Source organism: Mytilus edulis, unplaced genomic scaffold (genome assembly GCF_963676685.1).
Source record: "Mytilus edulis unplaced genomic scaffold, xbMytEdul2.2 SCAFFOLD_121, whole genome shotgun sequence".
Taxonomy (NCBI): domain Eukaryota; kingdom Metazoa; phylum Mollusca; class Bivalvia; order Mytilida; family Mytilidae; genus Mytilus; species Mytilus edulis.
This window is the reverse complement of record NW_027268733.1, coordinates 42,605-70,354: the sequence shown is the minus strand read 5'-3', so window position 1 is coordinate 70,354 and position 27,750 is coordinate 42,605. Positions and strand designations below refer to the sequence as shown.

The 27,750-nt window shown below is 32.5% G+C and overlaps 2 long non-coding RNA genes across 2 annotated transcripts; one reads left to right on the top strand and one right to left on the bottom strand.

Moving 5' to 3' along the window:
- Positions 1–319: 319 nt before the first annotated feature.
- Positions 320–5,152, bottom strand: LOC139508391 (uncharacterized). The gene is made up of 3 exons (XR_011661168.1): positions 5,025–5,152; positions 1,987–2,079; positions 320–964 (listed from the first exon to the last, which is right to left on the bottom strand). It is a non-coding gene; the product is annotated as an uncharacterized lncRNA (long non-coding RNA).
- A 5,949-nt stretch (positions 5,153–11,101) lies between these two features.
- LOC139508389 (uncharacterized) lies at positions 11,102–16,699 on the top strand. Its single transcript, XR_011661167.1, has 3 exons — positions 11,102–11,780; positions 14,458–14,545; positions 15,231–16,699. It is a non-coding gene; the product is annotated as an uncharacterized lncRNA (long non-coding RNA).
- Positions 16,700–27,750: the final 11,051 nt, after the last annotated feature.

The following is a 27,750-nucleotide window of genomic DNA, read 5'->3' as shown; positions in this document are numbered from 1 at the left end:
AATACTTTTTCCTGTGAGGAAATTTGTAGCTTCAAATTTTCCTTGGAGGAAATACTTTTTCCTGTGAGGAAATTTTTGACAAACACTTTTCCTTGGAGGAAAATTCAAGACAACAAATTTCCTCTAAGGAAATCATTGATCTTCAAATTTCCTCTAGGGAAATTTCTGAACATCAAATTTCCCTTAAGGAAATGTTTTTCCTCTATGGAAATTTCATAACAGTACAAACAGTATTAATATATTTTCTCCTAGACTGAATTATTGATACAAAAGATAATTAAAACTTTAATACTGTAATACAAATTTTCATGGTGAGTATAAAACATACAAAAACAAACGGCTGACTGTTTAGCATGTTTAAGACAATACAATAATAAGCAAAATGCTATGAATATCATACCATTTGTGATGTTATTAATATTGTGCTCATATTTGCATATTAAATAAAATAAACACTTTTCATGTCAAATTAACTTGTCTTCTGTTTCAGCTGCTGTGTATTCGACCCCCTATATAACAGTTCAGTGCATAAATAATTCAATCCACAAGACATCTTCCTTCAATTGGTTGAATAAATTTTGGCAACGTATGTTCTTCAAACATCTTCTTTGTATATTTGATATGATGGAGCCATGTACATGAATTGATAAAGCAGGTGTTTATTTCGACAACAAACATGACAAAGATACTATTTTTTTTTCTTAATTTCTCCATAATCCATCAGTTAATATGAATGTAGGTTGTTACATTTTACACAATTGTGTTCTTTGATAGTACTCCATTTTGTTTATAGCAAATTTGTAGGATTTTTTCTATTTCTTTTTCCAGAAAAACACACAGTTGAGTTCATTTCACATTAATAATCCAATTAGCACATTATGTAGAAAAGTATTAACAATTAAGTTTCCTCTTCAGTATAGACCTGCAGGACCTGTTGATGATCATAAAAACCAAGATATCTGACCTATAAATACACAAAATAAGAAAATAAATGTTATAAATGGAGAAAAAAACAGCAATATAAATAAGCTTATTTTATCATGTTTTAATGAACATTTTGAGAAACTTTCATTTGATATTCTTACTTGTCATGCTTATGAGTTCTCTTATTTCAGTGCTTTGTGTCCAAGATTTAATATTCGTTGTTTAGTGCCTTGCAGTGATATTTAAAGTTGAGCCACTTGCAATAGTTGTTATAGAATGTTCATATGTTGTGTTAATATTTGAACCACTGTCCTATATTATGGTCAGGTTGAGTGCTCACAGACATGAGGCCTAAATTAATATATTGTTTCCCTAATCCCTATTCTGACAAGCCAGGTGTGGGTAGGTAGGTAGGTAAATAATTTTATTTTTCCCAAAAGCCTGAATATTATCGGATGATCCGGCAAGCCCGAAAATCAGAAATGAATAAAATAATATTTGGCTTAGTTTTGACAATAAAATTTTATGAGTAGGGCCATTTTTGCAGGGTCGGTCAGGATTGGAGAAACAAACAATATTTTATATTAGGCATGATTTTTTTTTATTAATTGTTATTGACTTTGAACATGTTGAACTAAATTGGATTGTTTAAATCTTTATATGTTGAGATCTTTAATGGATGACCTATAAAGGAAGTGTTTTCTCATTATTGAAGGCAGGCCCATGATTGGCCTTTAATTTCTTGCATCCGCTTCATTGAACTCTGGTGGATAAGTCACTCATTTACCATACCACATTTTCTTATTTTTATATGAGTCATCATTCAAAGGCAATTTCTTTTATTACTGTAATTCAGAAATTATCGAAACTTTTTAGTAATGCGAATAATGTGACTGGGTGAGTATCTCAAAAATAAGAAATCATATTTTGATAACAGAAACATATATATATATATATATATCATGTAACTATATAGATCTTTATGCAAATTTGTTTTGTAATCACAATAAGTTTTCCCTTCCCTGAAAAATCTGAATTTACAGTATATAGAAGTGGTCTTACCATTTAGGCCTTGTTGTATTCTGTTTATCTTGTTTTGCGCTCATTTCTATTGTAACTGTTTATATTTTTCATCATTTTTCTATATTTCTTGTCCTATAAAACATAAAAAGGGTAAAAACTATTATAAAACATCAGTTTGTGTTTTTCTTTATATTCAGTTATATTTAAAAAGAATGGAATATTTGTGCTATTTCATTTCACAAACTTTTTGCCAGTCATGACTTTCAAAGACTTTCACCCTGATCAATAGTTTAAAAAACAAACATTCCCATACTTTTTCTTTGTGTTCGTACTAATTTTTCATTTGACAACAGAGACATGATTCAACTATTCTTCTAAAATTTGTTTCGCTATACTACGTTAAACTCTGAAATATTGTTAACAGTATAATCTGTATGTGTCTCACTTGTCAAAATTTCAAATTAATATATAAATCAGATAAAAATGCTATGCATGGCTCAGTTTGATACAAACGTACAGGTTGAACCCAGAACAGTTGGGGCAAGTATGGACACAACATTCAAGCTCAATACAACTCTGAATTTTAAATTTGGATTGTGATTCAATAGTTGATGCAGCATAGGTTTCTGACACAGAATGAATGCGGTCCAAGTACTTAAAAATTTTAAATTGACAATTAACCTCTAAAAGGTGTCAGACCACCAATTAAAAATCCCTATCTGTTCAACCAAATTTTGCCATTTTCACAGCTTTCTAAATATTTTACCTTAAGTTTAACTTCAAGGAAACCTGGTATATCCTGAATTGTACATGTATCACCTTCCTACATGCCAATTTTCAACCAATGTTTAAAGTCTTGTAACAAATTTCTGATTTTGAAAAGACAGGTACTACCAAAATAACTCCCGGTTTTCTGGAAATCTTAAATTAGTGTACTATGTAGCGCATTAATCCTGAATTTTTAATGCAAACTCATAGACAAGTGAATTTTGGCTCAAAATGGTCTAAATATATTTCCCTTTCACCAAAAGTTTCATTTCTGCAAATTTGTTGATTAGTTTAAGTAAACAATGACATCAAAAGCACTATTTTGTGTCAAAGTAGGACTACTTTTACATACGTTCTAAATTGGAGGGAGTAATTGGTGGTCCGACACCAAAATGGTCCAATATTCAAAATCTCAATACATGGTTAGATGCAGCATATCAACATGATCAAAGAACCCCAATAATTCATTTTTTGGTGAAATCAAATAAAGTTAAATTTTGGACCTTTTAGAACGCAATGTGGACCAATTTGATAATGGGTCAAAATATCAAAAATCTTAATGAATGGTTAGATTCAGCATATCAAAGAGCCCCATATAATCAATTTTTGTTGAAATCAAACAAAGTAAAATTTTGGACCCCGATTTGGATCAACTTGAATTTGGGCCCATAGTAAAAAAATCGAAGTAAATATTCAGATTCAGCATATTAATCTGAACACCAAGGATTTAAATATTGTTAAAATCAAAATAAGTTTAATTTTGGACCCTTTGGACCTTAAGGTAGACCAATTTAAACAGGACCAAAAAACTAGGAATCTAAATACACAGTTAGATTTGGCATATCAAAGAACTCCAATAATTCAATTTTCTATAAAATCAAACAAAGTTTAATATTGGCCCCTATTGGCCCCTAATTCATGTAATTCCTAAACTCTGAACAAAACTCTGGTCACAAACCTTGTGTTTGAATTTCATAGATTTCTATTACTTGTACTAAAGTTATTAAGCGAAAACTAAATGTCCTGGGACAACGACGACTACATGATAAAATTGAGAATGGAAAAAGGGAATGTGTCAAAGAGACAACAACCTGACCATAGATTTGAGGGTTGGAATCCTTTTTTTTACCGAGCAATGCATTTGAATGGGAGATATAGTTGGAACCCCTCTTTGCTCTTGGTTGGGACCCCCCTTTTAAAATGGCTGGATCCGCCCCTGAGAAGCATTATAGAAAAATCTATAAGCTTTAACTCAAAATAAGGATAATTTTATTTTTAAAGGGCAGGCACAGATCCATAGGGGGGTTCAAGGGATTGGAACCCCTCTTTTTTTGGATAATCAATGCATTTGAATAGGGACATGTAATTGGACCCCCCCCCCCCCCCTTTCCCCTTTTGTCCTGGGTTAGAATCCCACCCCCACCCCTTTTTAAAATGACTGGATCCGCCCCTTAAGGGTCTATAATTAAGTTTGACAACATCAGACGACATACTACTTTATCAAAAAAAAATGCCACATTTCATCCAATTTAATTTCATCCCTTACTTGCTACATGTATTTCATCCATAATATTTAAAGAAATAAATTTGGGAGGAGTATGATTTTAATTCATTTGTAATTTGCAAGTTATTAACTATCCAAACTAGAGACCTAATAGAGTAGATATACTTGACTAATTTAAATCAAACTTGGGGTGACTGGGAACAAAGATTTAAGGGAATAGATGACAGTTTACCTACAATGACCTAGTTTCATAGCAATAGCATACATTAATAAAGACTACGTGGTCATTCTTATGTTTAAACGTGGTTTAAACTTTGGGTGTTCATTTTTTAATGTTTAACATGTTTAAAGCTAACAATTTCAACTACATACATGTATCAAGATTTGATCCTACATTATTTAAATATTGAAAAAAATAGCTTTTTAAATTTGGATCTATATATAATTGTGAATGTCACAGGGATGTATTTTAATGTAAAGCATCTGAAAAATCATTAGCCGTCTCATATTTATTTCAGTTCTTCAAAAGGCAAATTTATATGAGCTTATGCTGAAAATAGAGATTTCTTATTAAGGAGAAATCCCTGCCCCCCTTTTTGTGTGAAAAATTTTGTTGATTATATAGGGAATCACAGAAACATGACTGAGGCAAGCATCCCCCATCTGAACCCCCCCCCCCCCCATGAATATGTTTTTTTAGCTTGTGTAGGTGTACGTCAGTAAGGAGGCAACCATTTGATTTGTAGGCCGGGTGAAAAATGTGATTAATCTTGCTTTGTAAACTTGTGCTATAAATAAAAATTACCAATCCATTAAAAAATCCGTGAGCCCAATCTCATCCAGTGAAATAGATTATAGTCTGTTTTCGAAGTTATATGGAAGTAAGTTAGTAGTCCAGATAATTATGACGCAGTGCAAGGCATTTTTTCTAAGGAGAAGAGTAGAATGGGGGAATGGAACCAATAAATTGATCGGATCCGAAATGTTCTTCCCAGTAAAGGAGCACCTACTATTTTGTAGGTAATTATTATTAGTGTCGGTGGTCTCACAAGTAAATCAGAGTGAATATTGCATGCACATTAAAATTAGCAGAGAAGAGACAATTATCAACTTGTGTATTATTCATTTTCTCGCAGTTATTTACGGTAAATCAGCTATATAGACATAGGAAGATGTGGTGTAAACAGTATGTATATATATATATCCGAAAACAGGTGTTCGGTTCTAGTACTATAGTGGCTATAGTATATGACTTTTAAATAACAATTATCAATTATATCTGTATTCTGTGGCGGGTCGAAGGGGATGGAATCCGGGGTTGGCCTCCCCTAGCATTTTGTGAGCAATCATTGCATAAATGATAATCTCGGGAATCCTCTCAAGTTCCTATATAGATTTTATATATATATACAAGGTGATAGGACGTTCCGTTGGAATAGGTTACCTGTGCATCAGGAAAAGTTTTAAGGCATAGCGTGAAAAGGTAACCTATTCCAACGGAACCGAACGTCCTATCACCTTGTATATAGGAACCTTAAAAATATGTGAATAGGTCGGGAAAAACTCTCTTTTGACACTTAGGTATTGCACTGTTGCATTACACACCAATCAAAACGCAAACAATATGGGAAAAGATAACATTTTAACCTACACAATATATGAATAAGGTATACACTTTTGAAATCTAAATTATATGAAAAGAGTGGGGTAAGTGTAGAAAACCAGCGGCAACGACACCCCTTATTTAATGGAGACATGTAGTTGGAACCCCCTTTATCATGGCTGGATCCGCCCATGATTTTACATGTAAATCAAGCCCCGGGTATTTGTTGGCATAACGGTAACCACGAAAGGGGGGGGGGGGGCTAATTAAAAGCACGAGGAATTATAAATATACAATTCAACAGGGGTAGAGTGCATCGAGGAATGGGAATTATAATTGTCTCTTCACGATGATCGAAAAAAGTATCTTGCACGTTATTTTCATTATCTTGTCTGAAACACTCTGAATAATGAGCTTCAAGGCGAAAACAAGGCATGTGAAATACTAATAACATACACTTCTTTTTTTATACGTTGTATGGACAAACCCATAAATCCCTCAACAAAAATTGCTTGATTCATGTCATATCAAATAAATTACAGCGCGGAAAGGTTACTTTAATTTAATATCAAAACTAAATTTTTGTTATATTTTTCAATAAATTTATAAATCTCAATTAGGCATGCGTTGCGTGAGTTCCATTTCATGAGACCTACACAGATTTCTATAAAACAAATCAAAAATTATAAATACAGTTTTTCAATTCTTTCCGGCATAGATTAAAAAAAAATATGTATATAATCTATATACGATTTGGTTGAATTATTTCACTTCATTTTAATGATAAATCCTTTAGTTCTTAAATTTTTAATTAAAATGAATTGATCATTTTGATATCTAACGATAAACTTTTTAAATTGAAGTGACATGGTCAGTAACCTAATTAGTTGCATGGCTGATTACCATCTTACAGGTGACCCAGTAATTTTCCATATGACAGTAGCGTGTACCCTCGGGGTTATATCGGGGTGTGTATAACTTATTTTCTGGGGAACATCCTGTCCACGTGTAGTACTTAGCATATATTGCAACAGATGACATTAAACAAATTTTCTTTGTAGCATCGGAGGCAATTTCATGTTCGACCACACAAAATATTTCACAAAAAAGATATGATAAAATCAAAAGAAAAAGATAAAGAAATATTAACAAATAAAGGTGGAATTGAGTAAACGGGGATTCGTGTTTTTATGAGCTTATTTTCAGTGGACAACAACAAATGGAAGTTTTTAACGACCTTGTGTGACCTATAGTTGTTAATGTTTGTGTCATTTTGGTCTTTTGTGGATAGTTGTCTCATTGGCAATCATACCACATCTTTTTGACTGGCTATATACATGATATAATATATATAGCATTTACACGGTCGGTCCAGTGGACATATTTCATACTAGATAACTTATACAGTAATTCTTTTTATATATATGAAAATTATTGTCCGATCTGATACACGTACCTATAATGTACAGAATTTTGAACAGCTTCAAATATATGGGGTCCGTAGAAACACCGCAAAGGACCTCCTTAGTGCACTAAGAACAAAAATGTGCACTAAGGACCTACTCCTTTCATAATTTTAAATTATATTTTTTCTAATGTTTTCTCGACACGTGTCTCAAAAAGTTGATTGTCACCTTTAGTATAATCGATAGCAATTCATGTTCACTCAACCTTGGCCCGTGAATAATCTACTAGTATACTGATTAAACATGTATATGGTATTTCAAATTGTTCTCTATTTTTTTTTCATTTGTTTGTTTTTGCCGTATTTATTCTGTCTGCTATATTTTTTACTTCTAAATTAATAGCGTATTTTCAACTCTTTTCAGTTTGGGATTTTTCATCCTTTTAATTTTAAAAAGACAAATAATTGTGAACACTTCACGGAAAAGTGAGGATTGATATTTGGTTGCTTAACGTCCAGTTGCCAATACTTCATTCATTTTTCTAATGTTAAGAACTATGCCATTTATCAATATTTCGATTTGAGCGTTACTGATGAGTCTTGTGTAGACGAAACGCGCGTCTGGCGTACTAAATTATAATCCTGGTACTTTTGATAACTATCACAGCAATGTTTTTAAACATGTTTAGGAAAGGAACATATTTCTGATTCGATGTGTATATACAAATGCATTACAAGTATAAATATGTATAGGTTGATGTTTAGTCCCTTCGATGTTTTAGACTGTAAATAAATTATGACCAATTTATTTCTGACATCTTCTTCATTTTTAACTTTTGTGGATAGGTGTTTCATTGACAGCCGTACCACATCTCCTTTCGCTTATTTTTGTTGTATATATTTTTTAATTCACTTTCCTTGTCTTTTAAAATATAAAGTAAGTAAGTAAGTAAGTAAATTGTTTATTATAATGACATGTGTAAATCAGCATAAATTTGTACAAAATATAATTACATATATAATACACCCGGCCCAATGGACCAATAATTCACCTTTTACTGTTAGTTCAATATAAATGTTCTAATATCACGTGTCAATTGCCAATTTAAATTTAAGTACAGATAATTATAGATTAAGAATTAACGATTGTAAAAGTTCATATATTATTCAACTAATGTTTTTGAAAAAGTTTAAGAATGTTAACAAGAGTAAACTGTTTGTTTTCTACGGAAAAGTGACGCTGCTAAGTATTTAGCTATTTTCCTTGGATGGTTCACCATTAGAAATGTTAATTTTCCCTGCTCATCTAGTTGCGTAAAGTCAGGCACCATTAATATCTCGCTAAAAACAGTTTGTCTGATATCATTATAAAATGTGCAGTTTATAAGAAAATGTAGCTCACTTTCAACATTTTGAGAATTACAAAATCGGCATAGTCTGTTTTCTACTGGTTCCCCAATATATCTACCAGTCTCAATTCTGATCGGTAATAATCCGCATCTAAACTGGGCTAGCACAGATCGCTCGTGTTTCGTAAGATTTAGTTTTACATAGTGCTCTAGTTCGAAGTTTGTTTTAAAGTTTAAGTAAGATCGTAGCTTTGGTTTATTTATCAAGGACTCTCTCCATATATCACTGTAATAAGTTCGTACAATTTGTTCAAAAGATTTTAAATCCACCATTGTTCTACTTTCGTAATAATGTAACATATTAAGTTTAGTGAAAATATCTTTAGTGTCACTACACCAATTGTTTGTGCAACGATCATAATCCATATTGAACACCACTTTCGTTAATCGGTCGTCTTCAAACGATAAAAGCATATTCCAGTATCGAATAATGTTCACCCAATGCCGAAACTGACTTGGTATCCAGGCATCCAGTATCCCCATACAGTGCTAGAATTGGTGCAAATCTGTGAACGCCTAAGTAATATCGAATTGCTCTGTTCTGTACGTTGTCTATTGATTGGAACTTCCTATATATTTATTCCATTATTTTTATTTGATGCCGAAAATAAGAATACGAAGTTATTTGTTAAATGCTATAAATAAGCGAAGTAAAACAACCGTTAATAATTATGTATATGAGCATTATATCTATTTATAAAATATTTTAAATACAAGCAGACATACCATTTGTGACACCAATTTCATTTATTTCCAAATCTTAAAATCATACATTTCCGTTCTTTAGCGTTTCTTAATAATGGCAGAACGGGCTTAAGAGTCATATGATTAAGTTAACTAAATAATTTAGTTTTCCAACATCATTAGCGGATTTAGGGGGTTAAAGCGAGCCCCCCCCCCCCCCCTTTACTATAATTTGAATATCTAGCACTGAATAGGGTGACACGTTGTCGCTACACTTCTTTAAATATACACAAGTCATAATAACATTGGCCAGAGGGTAACTTGATAATTAGAGGACCAAAGGATTCAATTAAGACAATCCAAGGCTGCTATCTCTATATTTTATTATATATATCTTTATTAGCCTCCCTTAGAGTGATACAACAATTGCAAAACGGGTAGATACGATCTGTAATCAAATAATTAACCTTATAAAATTAATACTTAAAATTTTATTTAGAGTAACCATATGCCGGATGAACAAAAAGTGTGCCATTTATTGAAAAACATATGGTTTGGTATAACATGAAAACTTCTCTAGTGTTTTAAACATTTCTCACATAACCCCTCCCCCAAACCCCCACTTCAAGCTCTGGATCCGCGCCTGCCCATAGTGCTTATTACATTATAAAATAAAATGGTATTCATCTTCAATTGTTGAAATAAAGATGAATTGTTAAAAAAAAAGCATTGACACCAGTTTAAAGTTATCGTTCATAGATACCTCTTGGAGTTTTTCTATATGTTACTTCTGTAATCGGATTTTGAAGAACCCCATGGACACCACATACTCTCAAATGTCTTTCAAGGAATAATGATAGTATGTAAACTCTTGTGTTGTTAGTAAGGAAATGAAATATCAAAAGCATTTGTTTCTCAATTTTTATCTCAAAATAAGGTTCTTTAAATAAAACAAAAAGCTTGCATAGCAATTTCCTTAAAAACTAAATATATATAACAAAGGCAAAGTTTTAAAACACAAAATTTATTTTTTATTTTTCTTTCATAAACTTGAATTTATACCACGCTAAACCGTTAGGTTAACAACCATTGATTAATCAATAAGTAACGATCAAAAGACAATTGTTTATTGGATTAGGTTGATTGAACATGATGATTCGGGAATCTGCAATAAACCGTTGGTCACGTGGCGAGTGGCAGGCGTTGATTAAAAAGTCATTTAACTTCAAAATTACAAAATCTATTGATACCTAACTTTATAGATTTGAGGTATTTAATCATATCCTCTTATATTCATGTTCGCTGTGATCTTAAAACATCGTTTTAGTGTCCTTAATGCAAAAAATTTCTTTTTAGTGCACTAAGAAGTCTTTTGCGGTATTTCTACACACCGAAATATATGGCCTTATTATTGGTAATATACCATATTAGTGTCACTAATGGCTTAACGTGTTACCAAATTAAAAAGGAGAAATAGGCTCAAAACCGCATTTTTAACTTTAGATTTTTTTTTCAATCCCAAAATAGAGAAGAGGTCCGGTATACAGATTTATTAAAAAGTCCAGATGAGAAGTTTAACTTGCTTTTCTATTCCCGGCACTTTTAACTTACCGCATGCAAAAAAAAAATCAGTACCTGGTTACAGTTGCGCATTGACAAATTATAATCTTTCGATTAAATGATCTTAAATCTATATGGTCTTTATTTTAAAAGTTATAAAATCTAAATGTAAAGTGATCTAAAATGTTCAATATAAATGAGTATTTTGGCTGTGAAATGAATCTAAGGTCGTCTAAAAGTGTATACATGTGTATTTGACCCGACTACTGACTACATAGTAAACTATTCATTATGTACCTATAAGGGGGGTCTGAGCGGGACTCGGGATTGTCGAGGCGTATTTTTTGTAAACGTGACACATGAAAGTCAAATTATGAGGGAGGGTAGGAGGGGTACTGATCCCGAAATCCCGAGCTTAAAAACACGAAATCCCGAAATCCCGGGCTTAAAAAACACGAAATCCAGAGGTCCCGAAATTCGAAAAAAGAATTATCGTATCCCGAAAGGGTCAATCCCGAAATCCAGAGCTTAAAAACACCCGATCCCGCAGTCCCGATAAAGGTCCTATCCTCCCTCAAATTATTGTGCCGTGAAAACGCGAAATGAAGTTTAGCGGGACATGGGAAATTACAAAAATAGCAGAATTGTTCACTTACATAGTGTACGCGGGATGGCATCATGCGAGAATCTAAAAAAATAAGTAGTAACTAAGCGGGATCCGTGAACAGAACCCCCAATGAGACCCCCATTAGTTGTGGCTTATTTTGGTCTTTTTAGTTAGTTTCTTTCCCCTACATTACTTGACCGTTTTTGTAAAACAACAGCACTCGAGGTCTGACAGTATTTTACCAAGAAATGCACAAAATATTCAAAAAGAAGGCCTAGAAAATTTAAATATTGGTATGCACACATACTCCCCTATCAGCACAGACAATTATATTTTTGTAAAGGCGCCAAACTCGTTTCTAATATTTATAAAAGAACCGAAAAGAAAATGGAAATGGAAATGGGGAATGTATCAAAGAGATAACAACATGACCAAAGAGCAGATAACAGCCATAGGTCACCGATGGGTCTTCATTGCAACGAGAAAATCCCGCAACCTGAGACTGGGGTGGATCTAGTCATATAAAGAAGGGGTTCCTAACCCAGGACAATTTTTTTTTGGGGGGGGGGGGGGGGGGGGGGTGTCCAACTACATGTCCCCATTCAAATGCATTGATCGTCCAATAAAGAAAGGGGGTTCCAACATGTCCAACCTTCAGCCCCCCCCCCCTGGATCTGTGCCTGTGAGGCATGCTTTAGCTTGCCATTAAACAAAAATGTATACTAGTTGAGTGATAATGGACGTCGTACTAAACTCTTCAATATAAAAAAAAGAAACTAAAATAAAAATCATACAAAGGTCACAAAGGCCATAACTTCTGGCTCCTGAATTAGGAAAAGTGCAAAATGCAGTGAGGATAAAAGCCTTTACTGTAAATTCCTGAAATTACAATTATATAAATCATCTCACATCTTTGTGCATTTCTTGAAATTGGTCATATTAATAAATGCATGCAATATTTTCAGAAAATTTCAATATATAGGCTTTTAAAAGTCAATCTTGTGCATGATTATCAATGATTATACTCGCACAATTAACACATGTGGTTCTCAAAACTTAGAGGTGTCTATGCTATTTATGACAACATTTTAATCAAGTATAAATTTACAAAATATGTTTAGAACTATATGATTTTTAGGTTTTTAAGCATAGATATAGTAGGTCAGGATCTGCAAACTCTCACTGACTGACTGAGCACATGAATTCAACACTAGTTTTTGGTGATGTTGGTGTTGCTTAGTGTTTTGTTTTGTTTTTCTTTTCTGCATCTTATGTTTTGCCTTGGCATTGTCAGTTTCTCTTTCATTGCCTTTGTTTTTGTTTTGTTATGTTAAATAACAAGTCACAAGAGAGAAAAAAACAAAAAAAATATGTGAAAAAATGGCTTAGTTCAGTATATATTAAGGACAGAGATAACAAATAGCTAAATAAGAAAAAAGAAAAAAGAAAATTCCTTTTCTATGTACAGTCAATTGTCTGATAATGCTCTTAATTCTCCTGAATTCTAGCAGGTACTTTATTCCAACTTTTTTAATTCAAACAAACCATGTCTTAGATAGTCTTGGAATTAGAATACATTAATCATAAAATTTTCATAATACTTTGGTGAATTATCTATTGATATAATCATGATAATTAAGCTCCTTTTTAATATTTAGGGATTTTAAATTTTTAATTTAAAGTTAGGTATTTTATTCATAAAAGCGGGGATTTTTCCAGTACGTATACTATTAATAATGCTTTGAGCAATTTTCATGAAACTTGGTGAATTATTTTTGTATAACATAAACATGATAATTTTCCTTTTAATTTAAAAAAAAATCTGATTTATGTCATTGTACTATCATGACTTGGGATTAGGATAGTCTCAAGAATGCTTTCACAAATTTTTATGAAACTTTGGTGAATTGTTTTTATATCTTTACAAACTCCCTTTTTATTGTTATGACCCAAAGTGGAGGGGGCATAATGTTTAACACTTGTCAGATCGTTTGTCCGTCTGTCCCAAAGTTGTTTTTTGTTCTCTTACAGTACTTTAGTTTGCCTCAACCAAATTCAATTAAACTTTTACAAAAGCTTGTTATCACAATTCTCATATCAAGTTTGAATTTTGGTGATGTCAGTGTTACTGTACTAGAGTATCAGAGTTATGCCCCTTTAGAAATGGGGAAAATATGCTGAATTTTTGGTTTCCTGTTCTCTAAAATTTAGTTTGTCTCAACCAAATGTTATGAAATCAATACACAATGCTTATCATCACAAAATACAGATTAAGTTTGAATTTTGGTAGTGTCTCTTTTACTAAATTCTATAGTTATGTTCTTTAAAAATGGAAAAAAATGTTTCGGCCTTCTAACTTAAGTTTCCCTCAACCAAATTTTATTAAACTTTAAAAAAATACTTTTTATCACAATTTTAATCAGATCAATTTCAAATTTTGGTAGTAAAACTTTTACCGTTCTTCAGTTATGTTCCTTTAAAACTTTGAATAATATGCAAGCTGGAGTATCATTCCCTATTTATCATGTATATTTTTTTATAAGATGCAGAGTTAAGGAACTTTAGTTGTTGCAAAGTTATTTTAAAATTGTCCATTTTTAAAAACTTTGAAAGGTTTTAGAAATTTATGGATTTGTTAAAAAAATCACAGCCTTAAACTTATAGTCACTTGAGATATATATCTATAAATGGAGCCAAATTATATACATGTTTTATGTCAATAAATACCACTGTTTGTGCATGTTTTGTTTTTTTTGGAGGGCAGGGGTCTTATTTGCACAGTGCTCATAGTTTTTTAGTCGATCATTAAAATTCATTTTAAGCTTAAAGACCAGCTATAAGGGCAAGAAGCTTATCAAGCACTCATGGTTTAGATTTTTATTAAACACACATTAATATACATAATGTACATTAAACAGAAAAAAAATATTGATGCAAGATGTCATTCAACTTTTACTCTTTTATGTATAGGACAAGAACTATAGAAGATACAGAGAAATTATATACAGCAGAAATGATAGGCAATGTAAAATTTGCAGAAGCCAACTAAACCTAAATGGTAAGGCACCTTTTAATTTTAAAAAAGTTATTGAACTTGAAAGATGATTACTAGTATCATGATTACTATAAAAATTAAAAGATGTGGTATATTAAATATGAAAACTATCATGGCTTTGAGAAAGCAATTGTAGGCCTGTTACGACCTTCAATAATGAGAAAATCCATACCCTATACTATAGTCAAAGTAGGCAGCTATAAAAGACCTAAAGATGAAACATTGAAACAATCCAAACTGTAAAACTAATCATGGTAATTGCCTAGTTTATAACAAAATAAATTACAAAAAATAAATATGACCGGTATGAAACAACAACAACAACAACCACTAAATTTTAGTGTCAGACTAAACTGACAAAAGCTACAGGCTCTGAACTTTGGACAGGCACAATAGGAATATGGCAAGGTTATATAAAAATAAGATGTGGTATGATTGCCAATAAGACAACTCTCCACCAGACAACCAATGATGTAAATTTCCTGAAAACAGGGACTTGACTTCTGTAAATCAACTAATTTTTCGTGAATACTTTATTTGGCATTTAGTCTACATCGCAGTTATTTATTTTTCTCGAGTTCAAGTTTACTTAATGTATTTTAATAAGGAAAGATACACATGAAAAACATTTATTGCTGTTTCTCTCTCCATTTATAACATTTTATTTGTTTATTTTGTGTATTTATAGGTGATCAGACATCTTGGTTTTCATGATCAATAGGTCATTACTGAAGAGGAAACTTATAGTTGAAATTTATTTACATAGTGCATAATTGGATTAATTTGAAATGGAATGTGTGCTTTCCTGCAAAAAAGAAATAGGAAATTTCAACATTATCACATGATAATGACCATAAACAAAATGGAGTTCTATCATAGATACACAAAAACACTATTGCATAAAAGCAACAACATATCTTAATCAAAAGAAAGGAGAATGCTGAACAAATACTATTTTGTTGTTGAAAAAAGGAACACCAGTTTTATCCACTCATTTACATCGCTCCCTCATATCAAATATACAGAAGAAGATCATTGAAGAACAATTTGCAAAAATGATTTCTCTTAGAATTGAAGGGAATTGTTTAGTGAATGGAATAATGTATTCACTGAATTCTTACGTAGTGGATTGAATAACTGTACACAAGCTGAAACAGAAGAAATTCTAATTTAAAATAACACGAAAAGTGTTTATTTTATTATTTAATCTGCAAATATATAAACAAATTCTTTAGAACACCACAAATGGTATGACATTCAAATTGGTTGCTTATTAATGTATCGCATTGAAACAATTACAAAGAAAATAGAAGCATTTGCTCCAAAAAAAATTATAAATCAAAGTTAAATTTATAAAAAAAGTATAAACAATACCTAGATCGAAACAGTCAGACTGTATTATTTTCAATGTCATTAAAATGTTGAGTCAAACATTTATTAAAGTTTTAAATATCATTTGCATCAATTATACAGTCTTGTTATTATTATATTCATACTGTTTGTATACATGGTGTAGTGAAGAAATGTTCAACAAGTAAAAATAAGGGAAAACATTTCCTTAAGGGAAATTTGATCTTCAGAAATTTCCTTAGAGGAAATTTGAAGAACAATGATTTCCCTAGAGGAAATTTGTTGTCTTGAATTTTCCTCCAAGGAAAAGTGTTTGTCAAACATTTCCTCACAGGAAAAAGTATTTCCTCCAAGGAAAATTTGAAGCTACAAATTTCCTCACAGGAAAAAGTATTTCCTCCAAGGAAAATTTGAAGCTGCAAATTTCCTCAAAGGAAAAAGAATTTCCTCTAAGGAAAAAGAATTTCCTCTAAGGAAATAGAATTTCCTCAAAGGAAATAATTATGCAGCAAATTCCCTAAGGGAAATCTTTTTCCCTTGAGGAAAAAACAATTTCCCTTGAGGAAAAATCTTTTTCCTTCAGGGAAATTTGATTTCCCTTGAGGAAAAGTACTTTTCCTCTGAGGAAATTGTTGAAAAAAGGGGCATAACTTTTTCAACAGTGGTGCTAGATCCAAAAAATTTTAGGACAAATATCAGGGAACCAATACCAACCAAGTTATCAACTTTGTTTTGACTTAACTCCAAAAATTAAGGTGACAACTTTTGCACTCAGCGGAATTGCAAACTTGTCCCGGAGACTGTTAATATATAAGATTGAAGGGAGGGGGTACATATGCTGCCCTCAACTTTAGAAGTTGTGTTATGCTTAAATTCTTAAAATACTTAGTTCACAAGTAAACTAAATGAGATACCACGTTTTTTTTCAACAAATTTTATAATTTTGAAAAAAAAAAAAAAAAAATCGAAAAAAGGGGGGTGGACCATACCCAGAGTGATGATTTTTCATTTTGTACAAGTCTATCTTCATTTACTATATATTTTTGTTTAAAATTAACAAATGCGTGTCAGAATTGCACATATAAATGGAATATTTTAGCTTTTTAAGTTACTAAATGTTTGATTATTCATCTGATTGTTAATCTGAATTTTGGTGAAAATTGACAATTTTTGACTAAAATTCTTTTTTTAAAGCAAAAAAAAAAAACGCACGACTTTCTTTTTATTTTATGAATATATAGAATGTGGTCTTTCAAAATTTGTCAATGACATTTCATGGTATTGTTGGTCTTGGGAGATAAACAGATTTAAAATTTAGGAGTTTTTGAAATTTTTCATTTTCGAAATTTTTAAATGGTTGCTATGAATACAAACTATTTAGTAAATTCACAATTTTAATGTTTTTGTATAGTTTGGTTTTTTTTTTGTCAATACTGTAAATATACATATTGTTTGTATTGATTAACAATATTTCTATGGGACTTTAAATTCCCTTATTTTATATTTTCAAAAAGGGTCTTTTTTCACATATTCAAGCAAAATGTTGATTTGATGGTTACCATGGCAACGGGCATAATACAGGGGAAATAAAGACAGAATTTTACTCATCTACCAAAGTTCTTATGTTATAGGGCAAAAAAAAATACTTCTGTGACATGTCAGGAATCACCTTCTCCATGATTTTTACAAAGACAGGTACTTAACAGGACTCTACTAGGGCAATATTCTGTTAACTTCAAATGGGTAACTCATTCATAACAATCATAACAAATATAATACTTGGGGGTATGATTAGAACAGCCAAAACAAATCATTCTGTTGACAATCAGCTGATATGCAATGTATTTGTATTACGCAACAGGTGTGTACTCAAAGCATTTAAAGTACATGAATTTAGAATTTGTGTTACTCTTACCTGACCACTAGAAACATCAAAGGGTCCAAAAGCTGATCGGAATACACAATTTAGACCATTTTCAAGGAAGTAAAGCAGACCTATGCATCCATAATGGAATAGGACATTATACATTCAATTTAGGAGAAAAATCTAAGTTTTAATATAATGTAAATACAATACAATCTTGGAGGAAATTGCCATGTATGTTAACCACAGGAAACACAAATTGATAATTTAACATATTTTTAAGATCTTTTTAAGTAAAAAGTCATCGAAAGTAAAACAAACTCTAAATGCCTTGTTTTTAAGAACCTGTTTTTTTTAGATTTCTTTTTTTTTTAAATAAAAATGCATTAATTATTTTGATAAGGATCATAAGTTGTTTTTTTAAATTAATGATTAAATATTAATTATATTAAATTTTGATTTCGTATTTTCGAGAACAATGTGTCTAAAAAAAATGAGCTACAAGATTTTTTGGAATAAAAATAATAATATTTTAAAAGAATATGATCTACACCAACCTGTAATATGTTGTTGTTTTGTTGTAAATCTGAACCCCTTTTCTCTAAATTCATTATCCAGTTATTCCTCTTCATACGACATCTTGCTGCTGCAGCTCTGATTAAGAGTGAAATTAAAAATCATTTAATCATAGCTTTTAATAAACATTTTAAACCAGATGCTCCGCAGGGTGCAGCTTTATACGACCAGTGAAAATCTCCCCCAGCACCGCCCAGGCATGCCATTGGAGTATATTATAGCTCAAACGAATGCTAAGGGTGTCTACTACATGCCTGAATATTTACTTATAATAAAATATGTCAATGTAAGCCAACAAAAATATTTATTCGAACCCTACCCACCAATTTTAATATCCAGACGCCAATATTGACCATACTAACCCCAGATCTTTTCACCCTAGGGACCAAACTGAGCATATTATTGGTCTATTCTAGGTGTCATTTTCATCGTAAAGGCCTTAAATCTTCCCCCAGTCATGCCATTGGGGTATATTCTAGCTCAAACTAATGCTTAGGGTATCTACTAGTCTACATGCCTGAATCTTTATTTATACTTAAATATGTGGACGTTTACGCAATTTGTTGCCCTCCGATCACATGAATTTTGCCGGAGGTGAAGTTCTAAATGAAATATTACTTGGTAATTGTTTTTAAAACTAAACAAATTCTGACATATTATTTTAACCATGACCAGAACTTTATTTTAACAGAAGCACTGGGCAATCATATAGTATTCAATCAGGAAAACAAAAATAGTGATTTAACATGTCTAGAAGGGGACGATAAATGGCTGACCCGTGTTAAGAGAGAGCCATATCTCTTGCACGCTAAAGACACCCTTGTAGATTTCGAAAAAGAGCAGGCTAATGCCACTAAAAGGCAGCACTCGCACCCGCAAAGTGGAAAGGGGTTAATATAAGTTGAAAAACTTGTTTCCCAATCCACTACAAATAAATGTTTAAACTAAACATGTCAAGAGAAGAAATGAAGCAACTTTTTCATATATATATAAAAAATATGTAGCCAGTAGAATTTTGTCTCGTGAAAAACTGATTTTAAATCTGTTTTAATTTAATTATAATGTTTAATTGTTGATTGACCTAGAATAAAATTATTTATAGAACCTTTGCATAAATTTCCTAAATGAACGTACATTATAGTGCTGTCGAAATCACTATTTTTGCTGCCATGAAATATTGAATATGAATCTGTCATTATTTGTAGTTTTTTTAAGACTTAATATCACGGACTTTGATTAAAAACAATTTGTATCATAAGTACAGTAAAATGCTCTGCTGAACTGTAGAATTTTAATGTTTTGTTTCATAGACCACCGGAGTACTGCATCATTCTTATCTTTACCCATTCCTATCGGGTAGTGAAACTTGAGTTTGAAATTAGAAAGATTAAAATTGTGCACAATTATCTGATCTTTTGTGGGTTTATGTTGTTCAAGGTAATTTTCGGTGCAGTGCTATGGGGGCTGTTATTTTCTTTTCATTTGTTATTTTTTACTCTGTGTTACAGGACCTTGTACCTTTTGTATTGCCCCTTGACATCTCCTGCTTCTGTTTAAACCTTTACCACTAATATCTCATCTGTTTTATATAAAATAGTCTCATTCCTGGAATTTATTATACAGGAATTCATTTTAATATCAGTTTTTTTTATAAGCATATAAACTGCTTGGTCTCTTCAAACATGGTTTCTATGGTGTAGTAAGATAGTACTATGATACTATATGGTCTATCTATTGAAACATGCTTGGTATAATTGTTTTTTATGGTGTGGTAAGATAGTACTATGATGTTAGATGGTGTATCTATTGAAACATGCTTGGTATATATGGGCTTTATGGTGTAGTAAGATAGTACTATAATGTTAGATGGTATATCTATTGAAACATTCTTTATATGATTGTTTTTTATGGTGTAGTAAGATAGTTCTATGATGTTAGATGGTGTATCTATTGAAACATCCTTGGTATAATTGGTTTTTATTGTGTAGTGAGATAATACTATGATGTTATATTGTCTATCTATTGAAACATCCTTGGTATAATTGGTTTTTATTGTGTAGTTAGATAATACTATGATGTTAATTTCTTAGGTTTTTGAAGATAAGTACTTATACAGACTACATAACTTGCGACTGACTATCTTTTAGGTTTCCGAGCATGATCACCAAGAAGACCAGGAAACAATTGACTCTGTATCAATAAGACAAAGAATGGTAAATCATGTATCTGCAAATCCAGAGGTCTCCGGAAGACAGGCTTATGACAATGTTGTTCAGCAAGTCCCACGGAATGAACGGGATAGTATCCCAACATACGATTGCCTAAGATCATCACTTGACAGGACAAGAAGGAAACACATTCCCCCAATCCCAGCCACAATAAATGATGTGGCTATCAACGGGCGCTGGTGTCTTACCAAAGATGGTGATCAATTCCTAAGTAAACTAGATAATGGTTGGGGAATTGCTGTTTTCTGCACTAGGGAGGCACTTATGTGTTTGGGAGATTGTAATGACACATATAAAGATGCTACTTTTAAGTCTGTCCCGCGTCCATATATGCAATTTTTGACAATACACGGGTTCTACCGTGACAGGGTAAAACCATTTGTTTATGCTTTAATAACAGATAAGCATATTGGCAGCTATCGACAGATTACGAGACACATTAAACGGTGTTACAGAAGGTTAACCGACAATGATTTATCGCCACAAAACATTGTTTCAGATTTCGAGACCGGAATGATAACTGCAGCGGAAACAGAAATTCCCCAAGCTAGGATGTGTGGCTGTTTCTTTCATTTCTGCAGAAGTATTTGGAGGCGACTTCAGAAAGAGGGACTTCGAAATGCCTTTAACAGACGTCTTGCACTGAGGAGACTGTGTGAGAAAAATGATGGCCATAGCGTATCTTCCATTGGCGGTGGTTCGACAAAATTTCCAGTTGTTTCGTCAAGATGCAACTACTCCATGACTATGTCACAATTGTCCAGGTTTAAGGGAGCTATTAACTTATTTCCAACGAAATTACCTAAATGGACAGTTTAGCCCAGTTATTTGGAATGTCTACCAAAGAAATATGGACAATAGGACAAACAATCATGTCGAATGTAAGTATATACATGTATGACAAATTAAATCATAAAAGCATATGCTTTAATGACACTCCGTTACGGTATGTATCCCCATTCTATGTAGTATTAATAATTTGATTTATCAGTATTAATGGCCCCAATAAAAAAAAATGGAAAGCGATTCTGTCGCTTATGATCAGCCGTTGTTTTTCATAAAAGCTTCCGTGTAACAATCATACCCGAAATTCAGAAAGCAAAAATGCTTAAATTCAGTATCTCATGATTGTAAGAGTTTTACTTTTGTATTTCACTGAATATAAAAATGAAATGTGTTATTTAATCCTTGCTAACTACTAAATCAGAATTGGGTCACAAAAAAAACTTTCTGTTTTTCCTTTGAAAATTCGTTATAAATATTTTTCAGCTTTCAACAAGAGATGGAACGCAGTAGTTGGCAGACGTCATCCAAACTTGTGGTACTTTTTGAAGAAGTGAAAAACAGAAGAGAGAAGGGGAGCCTTGTCCGTTGCAGCCGTTAGACGAGGCGATCGACCACCCGTTCGAAAGAGGAAGTACCGCCTTCTTCAAGAAAGGATAGATCGTTTAACGAATTCCTACAGAAATGGACAGACAACACTTAATCAGTACTGGGACGCCATGGTGTACACTGTTGCCCAATTTAACTGAAATGACTGAGACGTTTAGCCGTTTGTCGGTGGTGTAATAAAAATTGAAATAAAACATATCTTACAAGTTTGTGTTCGTAGTTCTAAAAAGTCCAGCAGAACGTGACATTCTTAATTGACCTTAAGACCAGTCATATACGCATCTACATTTATTTCAAATCTGAGTTTACTGTGGCTTTCATCTATTACAACCATCCTCCTTTTTTACGATTGTACATGGGCATTATATTGTCTAGTTCGTTCGTCTGTCCGTTCATTCGTGCGACCGATTGTCCAGATGTTCGTTTGTCCGTAAGTTCGTTCGTCTGTTCATGCGAACAGATTTTTAGTCAATGTGGTTTATTATGAAGCAGTACTCGTATCAACTTGAAACTTAGTACACATGTTCCTTTGGTGAGGTTTTTATTAATTGTATGATAAATTGGTTTTTATCTCAGTCTTATTGTTCACTTAAAATAGAATTGGCATAATTTTTAAAAAGTACATTGCAAGGTTAAAGTTAGTTAAGGCCGTAAGATGGCCTATAATTGTTAATTACTGTGTTATTTGGTCTCCTGTGAAGAGTTGTCTCATTGGAAATTACATCACATCTTTTTGTATTTAGTGTCTCACTTGCGACTTCTGTAACAGAAAGAGAGACTGGGATAGTTCAGATTTTTGCAATGTTAATTTCACTTTTATTATAAGTAATATGTTAACTATATTTGGAGTATGGAATGCTTGTATATCTGGCCTTTGTCTTTCATTTATTTGTACATTTATTTGGCCGTTAGTTTTCTCGTTTGAATTTTTTTACATTTGTTATTTCGGGGCCTTTTATAGCTGACTATGCTTCATGGGCTTTGCTCATTGTTGAAGGCCGTACGGTGACCTATAGTTAATTTCTGTGTCATTGGTCTCTTGTTTAGAGTTGTCTCATTGGCAAGTACACCAAATCTCCTTTTTTATATATACACGTTTGTCTGAAAGGGTATATCTCACCTCGACCTCATGTGTGTGTGTGTGTGGGGGGGGGGGGGGGTGGGGGGGGGGGGGGTCGTGGGTTTGGACCCCCTTTTTTTGGCCGATCAATGCATTTGTATCGGGACATGTACCTTGGGTTGGGAACACAGACACCCCCTTTTTTAAATGGCTGGATCCGCCCCTGACATTGATCAATTAAATTTAACGTTATACAGGTAAGACATGTCAGTGTGTCCACACTTGTTTTTCAAGGTAGTGGAAAATGATCGAGTGTCGAACTATTGAGTGTCGGACTATTGAGTGTCGGACTATCGAGTGTCGGACTAATGAGTGTCGGACCAATGAGTGTCGGACTAATGAGTGTCGGACCAATGAGTGTCGGACTAGTGTGTGTCGGACTATCGGGACGACCCCTTTTTCAGTACAACCTAGAAAATTGGCAGAAGTTTATTCTCTTGAAAACCATCTATTTGGTAACTTAAAACAAGCTTAACATTTTATCTAAACCTGCAAATCCATAGACAGACATTCACCTCTGAGGCAAGCATTCTGTGATTAATATAAGATGTTGACAACTATTGGAAAAGAGAGAAAGAGAATCTTAAATCATGCTAAAGAAAAGACTGTAACTCATGCCTCGACAAAAGAAAAATGAATTTTACAAAAAATAGTGAAATCGAATCATCAATGCACATAGGGAGAGAAACATGTATAGTATATTATACTCTTTTTTTTTGTTTGCTGGTGGTTTGTACCACAGGATTTTGTAAGTGTCTCTTGTGGTAAGAGTCATAGGTTCTTTATCACTAGCCTGCTTTGTAGTTGAAAAGACAGCTGAGTGTGTAAGTATTTCTGCCAGTACATAGCCTCTTCAGTATTCAAGACTTCTACAATACTTCCCAGTGACAGCACATTGTAACTAGAACCTTGCATCCTAGGCATTATTGTAAAGGATCTCAGAGCAACAAGGACCCTGGTGATGCAGTGTGTAGGCCCATCGTCGTGTGGACACCCCCTTACACTCATCAATACTGCCCCAACTATGGTAAATTATAGTACCACTGCCTTGTGGTTAGATCTTGGAAGATCAAAGGCTATGGGAGCAAATAAATACCAAATAATAACAAAGGTTCTTTCATCGACGATCCCGCCGGCCAGGAACAACCAACTAAAACGAGTTAACTCGGGTCAAACTACATTAAATACCAAATATGTAGTGGAAAAAAGTTGGAAACCTGTGTCCAATCCTATGCTCAGAAGACCCTCTCCAGAGGTATACTTGTTAAAAAAAAAGAGGCTCTCAAGAGCCTGAATCGCTCACCTGGTAAACAATGCCTTCGGCCATGTTTTTTTGACGAAATAGAAAATAAAACACACACTTTATCTTATACACCCTACTGATCATTCAAATGAAGTTTGGTTGAATTTGGTTGAGTAGTTTTAGAGGAGAAGATTTTTTAAAGTTAGCAAATATGATGAACAAATTGTGAAAAATTGTCATAAAAGGACAATAACCCCTTAAGGGGTCAATTGACAATTTTGGTCATATTATTTGTATTTATATATTAAACTTATTTGTAGATCTTACTTTGCTGATCATTTTTGCTGTTTACAGTTTATCTTTAACTATAATAATATTCAAGATAATGACCAAAAACTGCAAAATTTCCTTAAAATTACCAATTAAGTGTCAGCAACCCAACAATGGGTTGTTTGATTCATCTGAAAATTTCGGGGCTGATAGATCTGGACCTAATGAACATTTTTACCCCATGTCAGATTTGCTTTAAATGCTTTATTTTTTGAGATATAAGCCAAAAACTGCATTTGACCCCTATGTTCTATTTTAAGTAAAGGCGGCCATGTTTTTTGACGGATCAAAAATCGAGGCACCAACTTTGTGCAAGATAATCTAAGGAACAATCATGCTCAAGTTTCATCCAAATCCATTCAGTAGTTTCAGAGGAGAAGATGTTTGAAAAATTGTTAACGATGACAGACGAGGACAACAGACGCCAAGTGATGAGAAAAGCTGCTCACATTTCATTTTAGGAAAGGTGAGCTAAAAACTGCAAAATTTCCTTAAAATTACCAATTCAGGGGCAGCAACCTAGCAACGTGTCGTTCGATCCATCTGAATATTTCAGGGCAGATAGATTTTGACCTGATAAACAATTCAACCACAGTCAGATTTGATCTTAATGCTTTGGTTTTTGACATTTTACCCCTATGTTCTACTTTTAGCCGTGGCAGCCATCTTGTTTGGATGGCCGGGTCACCGGACACATTTTTTAAACTAGATACCCAAAAGATGATTGTGGCCAAGTTTGGATTAATTTGGCCCAGTAGTTTCAGAGGAGAAGATTTTTGTAAAAGATTACTAAGATTTACGAAAATTGGTTAAAATTTGACTATAAAGGGCAATAACTCCTAAAGGGGTCAACTGCAGACTTGGGGTAATTGTAATTGTAATCGTTAATCAGCTGTAATTGATTACTATTTTTTATGTAATCAGTGTAATCATTAATCAGCCAAAAATATGATTTACATGTAATTTATTTAATCAATTACTTTTCAAAATACCCTGTAATCATGATTACTTTTTGATTACATTCTGATTAAAATGAAAAAAAAATCTAAATTTGTGTTTTTGGTCATTAAATGAACCTCTTTTTTATTCATATATGATAAATTTTAAACATATTAAAATGGTTTGGTTACTTCAAGCATGTCTACTTCAGTAAAAAATAAAGTTACAGTATTGAAAAATCATCATTAGCCTAAGTAGAGACATATAATACAATTATATACCTTTTTGGTAAAAGATATTGTACATACATGTATATTCATTGTTTTATAATGATCTTCATATTAATATTTGATAATAACTGTTATATATTCAAGTAATACTTTTTTTTAACCCTGAATTTTAATCTTTTGTGATTTTTGTCAACTTTGAATGGGCGTATGACATTTGCGCCGATTTTGAAAATTTTCATTCCTTCATTTGCGCCGATTTAATTTTTTCATTTGCGCCGATTTTATATTTTTGCCTAATTGGATTTACAGGTAAGTTACAGGTAAGTTAATACTTTTACATGGGGTGAGCACAGAGTATAAAGACAAATCAAGTGACATTGCAATTGGTAAATGGCTATCCCAATGTTTCGGGTTACCATTCCTTTCCCTAAATAAAATCTATGACTGCTCACGTTTGACATTGTCTGACGCTCCGCTACTTCTGATGACAAACGTCATACATTCTTAGACAACGTACCAGTACACATTCCATAACGGTCAACCAATTCGTGATGGCGCCCATAAAATTAACGAAGGGATGATTTTAACTGCACCATTTGGAACTCCTTGTTAAATAGCTTCCTTGTGAGAAAATGCGAATTCTAGAAATGCCCCCACCAGTACGTATGCCAGACAAAGAAAAGATGGCCTTCGTTATCGACAATTACGCCAAATATAGAAGAGACGAAATCATAAAAAAGGAATATATTAGATGTGTTGCCTCTACATACTCGGCAAGAACAGATTTATGATTTGAATGTATTCCGTTTTTATGGATTTGAATGCTGTACATATATTTTTGATTCGTCATTTTAGTATAAACAAAGTGCTTTTATCTTAGGTTTTTACTTCTTGATTTTAAGCAGGAGACAACAGTTATATACATGTCATGATTGACAATTCATAACATATGTACAACTCGCTAACGGAAGAGGTCTTTAACGATAAATGAAAATAACATTACTGGTATGGAGAGTTGTCTCATTGGCACTCATACCACATCTTCTTATATCATTTCACCTGTAATTTACCTGTAAAAAAATCGGCGCAAATGAAAGAAATAGCTGTAGGGAAATATATATGATAAAAGATAAATCAGACATGAAAATTTATCTAATTAGCACAAACTAAATTAAAAGTTGGACAAATATGTTGTTTAAATTTTTTTTGTATTTGGACTGGACATGTAAAATGCAATGATTTTTAGTACTTACATATTGTTTACAATTTGATTAAACATTTCTTTTAAAATTTAACATAGTTTTAACTGGTAACTTTATTTCATCCACATTTAAACTTCCATAAACTGCAACTTGGAATACATATAAATTATGAAAGAGGTCAGAAGACGAACAAAAAAACTCTTGATTATGATATATCGTTATTAAATTTAATTCAAAATAATTCAGAGATCATTGGTGATAAAGTACTAGTGTAATGTATATATAAGTAGTGAAATTTGGTGTTTATTTAAATAAATGAAGTTTAATTTGAAGTTATCATTTTATAATTGAACCAAATAAAATACTTTCTCAAAAATGCTATAGTTATGAACGTTTATTCATTCACATCATTCAAAATGTTTTGTTTTTAAATTCATTGTAATCAGATGTAATCATGATTACTTTGCCAATGTAATCATTAATTTAATCAGATACTTTCAGAAACGATGTAATCATTAATTTAATTTAATCGTACAAATGACAAAGTAATTGTAATTTAATCAATTACATTGAAAGTAATCGGACCCATCTCTGGTCAACTGACCATTTCGGTCATGTTGACTTATTTGTAAATCTAACTTTGCTGAACATTATTGCTGTTTACAGTTTATCTCTATCTATAACAAATTAATATTCAAGATAATAACCAAAACAGCAAAATTTCCTTAAAATTA